We start from the raw sequence: 7,293 nt of genomic DNA on the forward strand, positions 1-7,293 counted from the left end.
ATTGAAGGCCCCGTTCATTACACACATGTTAGGAAGTGCTTCAAAGAATTTCTCAGATATAATCATGAATGGTGAAATGATTGAACATGCTATTAAAAGTGGAAGAATAGATGGTGGGAAGAATAATAGAAGGTCAACCCCAAAGAAAAGAGAAAACGAAGTGAACAATGTGAGTGCATACAGCAAGAAAATTACAGTGAATCAACCAAGGAAGGTGGTTGCTAATCAACAAGGCTCTTCGAAACAAGAATCAGGAGCGAGGCAAAATACTGAAAAGTCCTAGTTTACGCCAATTCCGATGTCATATAAGGAGCTGTATCAGAATTTATTTAATGCACATGTTGTTTCTTCTCATTACTTGACCCCTTTACAACCCCCTTATCCCAAATGGTACGATGTAAATGCACAATGTGACTATCATGTGGGAATTTCAGGGCATTCAATAGAGAATTGCATTGCCTTCAAGAAAGTAGTTGAAAGACTCATTAGTGTGGGCATTGTCAAATTAGATGACTCTCCCAGCACAGAAAGTCCGTTACCCAATCATGATTATAAGGGAGTGAATATGATGAGCGAAGGTATGGGGGAAGAAGTCAAGACTGATATTGCTGAAGTAAAAACTCCATTGAAATGAGTCTGGAAAGAGATGACAAAAAGGGGTTAGTTATTTCAAATTTTGAGGAAGGGTATGAGACTGAAAATTATTGTGAATTCCACCATGAAACGGGGCATGAAATCCAAGAATGTGAAGGATTCAGGACTCTGGTTCAAAGCATGATGGATAACAAAGAGATGATATTCTATGAAGAGATGGAAGGAAAAAGAAGCATATGCGCATCAGAGCCGGCAACGAGGACTCTGAAAATAAATCATCCCGTGGTCATTATCTCACGCCCTAAGAATAATGAGGCTAGGGTTCGGGTAACACCAAAAATTGTAATTCAGAAACCATCAAATTTCTCATATAAAGATAGTAAAATGGTCCCGTGGAATTATGGATGCAATGTGACAATCTCGGGAAAAGAAGTTGAGGGTAATATTGTAAAAAGAAATTAGGAAACAAGTTCTTATACGTGTAATTGGAAGCGTTATGATACTCAAGCAGAATTGCCAAGAGAAAAGACTTTGATGAATAGGAAGGTAGTTGAATCTGAGCCATTGGTTAATGAGCCAATAAAAGAAGAAGAAGCAAAAGAGTTCTTGAAATTTTTGAAACATAATGAATACAGTGTTGTGGAGCAACTACACAAACAGCCAGCCCGCATTTCTGTTTTAGCTTTGCTCCTAAGCTCAGAAGTACACCGAAGTGCACTGATGAAAGTACTAAATGAAAGATATGTGGCCAATGATATTTCAGTCAATAAGTTGGATCGTTTGGTAAAAAATATAAGTTCTGATAATTTTATCTTCTTCAATGATGGTGAAATAGCATCTGGAGGTAGGGGTTCTACTAAAGCTCTGCACATTACTACCCGATGCCAGGGGTACACATTGTCGGGGGTTTTGATTGATAATGGATCCACACTAAATGTATTGCCTTTATCCACTCTTAATCGACTACATGTGGACAGTTCACATATGAAAACATACCAGAATATAGTCAGGGCATTTGATGGAACAGAAAGGAGAGTTATGGAAGAATTGAAATACCATTAATGATTGGGCCAACTACTTATGAGGTGGACTTCCTGATAATGGATATTAAGCCTTCCTACAACTGTTTATTAGGGAGACCGTAGATACACTCGGCAGTGGCAGTACCTTCATCGCTATATCAGAAGGTGAAGTTAGTATCAGAGGGTCGATTGGTAACAATAAGTGCGGAGGAGGATATCATCGCAACGGTAATTGGTGATGCACCTTATGTAGAGACTAATGATGAGGCAGTGGAATGTTCTTTCAGGTCCTTAGAGTTTGGGAACGCAACTTTTATTGCTGAAGGAAACAGAATTCCGATACCAAAAATATCCAAGACCACAAAGATGGGTCTGCAATTGATGGTAGGGAGAGGAGCCTCGCTAGGGAAAGGATTGAGAAAACATCTTCAAAGAAGGATTGAAGCACCAATGCTAAAGGAAAAGTTTGATCGTTTTGGCTTAGGTTACAAGATAGATATGAAACAGAAGAGGAAAGAAGTGGAAAAAAGACAGGAGAGAAGAAGGGCACGATTGAGCGGAGATGAAGTCAAATGGGAGTCTTTGACCTTTCCCCACATATCTAAAACCTTTGTGTCGGGTGGGTTTATTTACCCTGAACGAGGGGTGCCTAGAAAGGAAGGCATTGACGAAATGTTGGAAAATGTTCATATCAATGCCATAGAAACAACTGAAGGAAGGACCTTGTTGGAGATCTACCCTCACGAACCTGGGAGCGAGCTAAACAATTGGATTGTGGAAGAAATCCCTGTAGTCTTTAGAGCTTATTCAGAGTAATGTTCAGAACATTCTTGTTGTTTTTAGCCTAAAAATGATAGGAAAACCTTTGTGAAATAGGCTCAAGTTTGAATATCATTATTCTAATAAAATAAATCTTTGCATTTATTTCGAGCAATTATTCTTTTATTCTTTCCATGCAAGTAAATATTTTCCATTTGACTGATTGTCTTCCAAATTATTCTTTCATTACATTTATAACCTTACTTTACAAATAATTATCCATAAATTTATATATTCTTTGTATATTCTTTGGTGTACCCCCCATAGGTCCTCAGATATCAATGACATGAGTGATGCTGCTTCAAACACAGAGTCTCTTTTTGAGCAAGGCATGTGTTTAGAGGGATCTCATGACTTTGAAAATGACGTAGACTGTGATATATCTCCGGACTTGTTGAGAATGGTGGAATAAGAGGATAAACAAATCTTACCTCATAGGGAATCATTGGAAATTGTGAGCCTAGAGGAAGGAAAAGAGGTGAAAATTGGAACTGATATCACCTTAAAGACAAAACAAGACCTCATTGAGTTACTTCGAGAGTTCAAAGATGTTTCCGCGTGGTCATACCAGGATATGCCTGGGTTAAGTACTAGTATTGTAGTACATCGTTTGCCTATAAAAGAATATTGTAAACCAGTTCAGAAGAAGATTAGGAGAATGAGACCCGATATTGTATTAAAAATAAAAGAAGAAGTCAAAAAGCAATTCGATGCTGGATTTTTACAAGAGGTCAAATATTAAGAATGGGTAGCAAACATCGTCCCTGTTCCTAAAAAGGATGGGAAGGTACGAATGTATGTGTATTACAGCGACTTGAATAGAGCTAATCTAAAAGACAATTTTCCATTGCCTTACACTGATACCTTGGTAGATAATACGGCAGGTTATTCATTATTTTCTTTCATGGATGGTTTTTCTGAATACAATCAAATAAAGATGCGTCCTGAAGATATGGGGAAAACCACGTTCATTACCTTATGGGGAACATTTTGTTACAAAGTCATGCCCTTTGGATTGAAGAATGCAGGGGCAACATATCAAAAGGTCATGGTGACCTTGTTTCATGACATGATGCATAAGGAAATTGAAGTCTATGTTGATGATATGATTGCAAAATCTAAAACTGAAGAAGAACATGTTCGAGTCTTGAGAAAATTATTTTTTAGATTGAGAAAATTTTAGCTCAAGCTCAACCCAACAAAATGCACATTTGGAGCGATATCAGGGAAGTTATTAGGCTTCATAGTCAGTAAGAAGGGGATTGAGGTTGGCCCAGATAAAGTTAAGGCAATACGAGATCTACCTGCCCCACACGCTCAAAAGAAAGTCCGAGGTTTCCTAGGAAGACTGAATTACATGGCTCGGTTCATTTCATAACTGACTGAGAAATGTGATCTAGTATTCCGTCTTTTGAAGAAACATAATCCAGATGAATGGGATGAGGAATGTCAGAGGGCTTTTGACAGGATAAAGCAATACCTAGCTAATACTCCAGTACTATCACCGCTTAGTCCAGATAGGCCATTGATACTGTATCTAACGATGTTTGACAATTCCATGGGATGCATATTGGGCCAACACGATGAGACGGGGAAGAAGGAAAGGGCAATATACTATCTCAGCAAGAAATTCACTGATTGTGAAATGAGGTAGTTATCCATTGAGAAGTTGTGTTGTGCCTTAATCTAGACAACTCAAAAACTAAGGCAGTACATGTTGTATCATACAACTTGGCTGATTTCAAAGTTGGATCCTTTAAAGTATATGATGGAATCAACTTCTTTAAATGGGAGAATGGCTAGATGGCAAATTCTGCTATCTGAATTTGACATAGTATATGTAAGTCAGAAGGCTATAAAAGGAAGTGTAATAGCTGATTTTCTAGCCAGCAGAGCCTTGGAAGACTATGAGTCTTTGAACTTCGATTTTCCAAATAAGGACTTAATGTATGTGGCAAACACTGAAGAAAACCCCCAAATGGATCACATATGAAAGTTAAATTTCGATGGAGCCTCAAATGCTATGTAATGGAATTGGGGCAGTCTTGGTATCCCCAAGTGGAGATTATTATCCTGTTGCTAGCAAGTTGGACTTTGATTGCACAAAAAATATGACAGAATATGAAGCATGTATTATGGGCATTCGTGCAGCTATTGAACGTAAAATCAAAGTGTTAAAAGTATATGGGGACTCTGCATTGGTGATATACCAACTCAAAGGAGAATGGGAAACTAGGGACCCTAAGTTGATCAGTTATAGGAAGTTGGTTCTTAAATTGATTGATGAGTTTGATGATATCACTTTTTGTTACCTCCCACGAGATGAAAACCAAATGGCTGATGCATTGGCTACTCTAGCCTCGATGATTCAGGTGAACAGGATAGAGGTAATGAAGCCTATTTAAATGAGCATTTATGAGACGCCGGCTTATTGCTATAGTATTGAGGAGGAGAGAAAAGATGATCATCATTGGTAGTGAAGAATCGGAAGTACCCTGATCAAGTGACAGAGAATAACAAGAGAACACTGAGAAGAATAGCCATTGAATATGTCTTAGATGGGGAAGTGTTGTACAAAAGAGGGAAGGATCAAGTGCTGTTAAGGTGTGTAGATGCTGTGGAGGCTAGAAAGATCCTGGAAGAAGTCTATGAGGGCATTTGCGAAACTCATGCAAATGGTTTCACAATGGTCAGACAGATCATGAGATTTGGATACTATTGCTCTACCATGGAAGGAGATTGCATTAACTATGTCAAGAAGTGTCATAAATGCCAAATTTATAGAGACAAGATACATGTACCTCCCTTACTTCTACACGTTATGACTACTCCGTGGCCGTTCTCCATGTGAGCCATGGATGTTATTGGGCCAATATCGCCGAAGGCTTCAAATGAACATCGTTTCATCTTCGTGGTCATTGATTACTTTACCAAGTGGGTGGAAGCTGCTTCATATGCAAATGTCACGAAGTCGGCGGTTTGTAAATTCTTGAAAAATGAGATCATTTGTTGACATGGAATGCCTGAAAGAATCATATCTGACAATGCGTTGAATTTGAATAATAGCACAATAGCGAAGGTCTGTAGTCAGTTTAAGCTCAGACACCATAACTCGTCTCCATATCGCCCAAAAATGAATAGTGCAGTGGAGGCGGCCAATAAAAACATTAAGAGAATTGTGGGGAAAATGACTGAAACCTACAATGATTGGCATGAAAAGTTATCATTTGCTCTCTTAGCCTACCGAACAGCTGTTAGGACCTCTACTGGGGCAACACCCTTTTCTCTAGTTTATGGGATGGAAGTCGTTTTACCCATTGAAGTGGAAATTCCTTCCCTCCGGGTATTAGCTGAATTAAAATTGGATGAAGCAGAATGGGTTCTGTCTCGGTACGACCAGTTGAACTTAATAGAAAAGAGAAGGTTAAAAGCCATTCAGCATAGTCATATGTATCAAAAACGGATGATACGAGCCTATAACAAATAGGTTCATCCTAGAGAATTCCATGAATGGGGATCTAGTGTTGAAGAAAATTCTTCCTATACAAAAAAACTTTAAAGGAAAATGGATGCCAATATGTCGTAATGAAGGCCTTTTCCGATGGAGCTTTGATTCTGAGTGATATGGATGGTAAAAACTTTCCAAATCTTGTAAACTAAGATTCAGTCAGAAATACTTCACTTGAAGGAAAGGGAACCAAAGTGAAAACCCGCAAAGGGTGCTTTGATTCCTAAAAAAAAAAAGACCAAAGTGAAAACCCGCAAAGGGCGCTTTGAGTCTAAAAAATAATAATAATAATAATAATAATAAAGGAAAAGACCAAAGTGAAAACTCGCAAAGGGCGCTTTGGGTTAAAAAAATGGAGAGGCCAAGGTGAAAACCCGCAAAGGGCACCTTAAGACCAAAGAGACTTTGAGTCGAAAACCCAAAAAAGGCGGCTCAAATATTGATTAGAACGGGGCATGAGGTGATCTGAGCGGCTCAAATATTGATCAGAATGGGGCATGAGGTGATCTGAACAGTTCAAATTTTGATTAGATTGGGGCATATGACGATCTTGCTATACCTGAATCAACAGGAAAGGGTATGCGACATCTTGGAGCATTGACAAAGTACTACAGATCTCCTAAACACATGTTAAACTCAGAATGGTCTTCAGAAAGTTTGTACAGAGAAATTCAGGCTGCGATAACTGGGGCACCTAGTTCTCATACTATTTATATTGAATTTGTTATTCTTGGAAAACTTCTTTCTTTTACCAAGACACACATTCTCAATCAACTTCTTTGTTGTCCTCCTTTTACTATTTTTGATATTTTATTTCTTTCGAGCGATGCTCAGAACCGACTTTATTCTTATCCGTTGTTATGACCTTTTTGCAAGTAAGTTGCATTGGAATAATGATTAATGGACTAATAAAACTTTCACAAGGGAATTTTTGCATATTACTCTAAAAAGTTTCTAAATAATACGGTAACCTGAAACAGGACTATTGTTTAGAACGCACCAAGTTTAAAGGTCAAAAATCTGAGAAGGAAAAGTCTGAATTAAGACCATCCTTTTGGATTTTGTTGACAGAAATATTGATTGAACAAAATGAGAAGATAAAGAAGCAATGATCATGGGGCAATAAGAAAAGGTCTCCTTGGAGAAAAATTCTTCAGGCATAAATATTTGGTATGGCACCTTGAGAACGGTATAAAAGACCAGAGAATTACATATTCAGTATTCTTAAATTACGATAGGAAAGGATTTCTTCACTTTTGAGTTACAACTGGAGAATGAGGGTACAACTTTTTGCATCCCAGTGGATTGAACTTTGAGGGTTATAGTGGGGACAATTTAACTAAGTGTTTC

This window comes from Gossypium raimondii, chromosome 9 (assembly GCF_025698545.1).
Source record: "Gossypium raimondii isolate GPD5lz chromosome 9, ASM2569854v1, whole genome shotgun sequence".
Taxonomy (NCBI): domain Eukaryota; kingdom Viridiplantae; phylum Streptophyta; class Magnoliopsida; order Malvales; family Malvaceae; genus Gossypium; species Gossypium raimondii.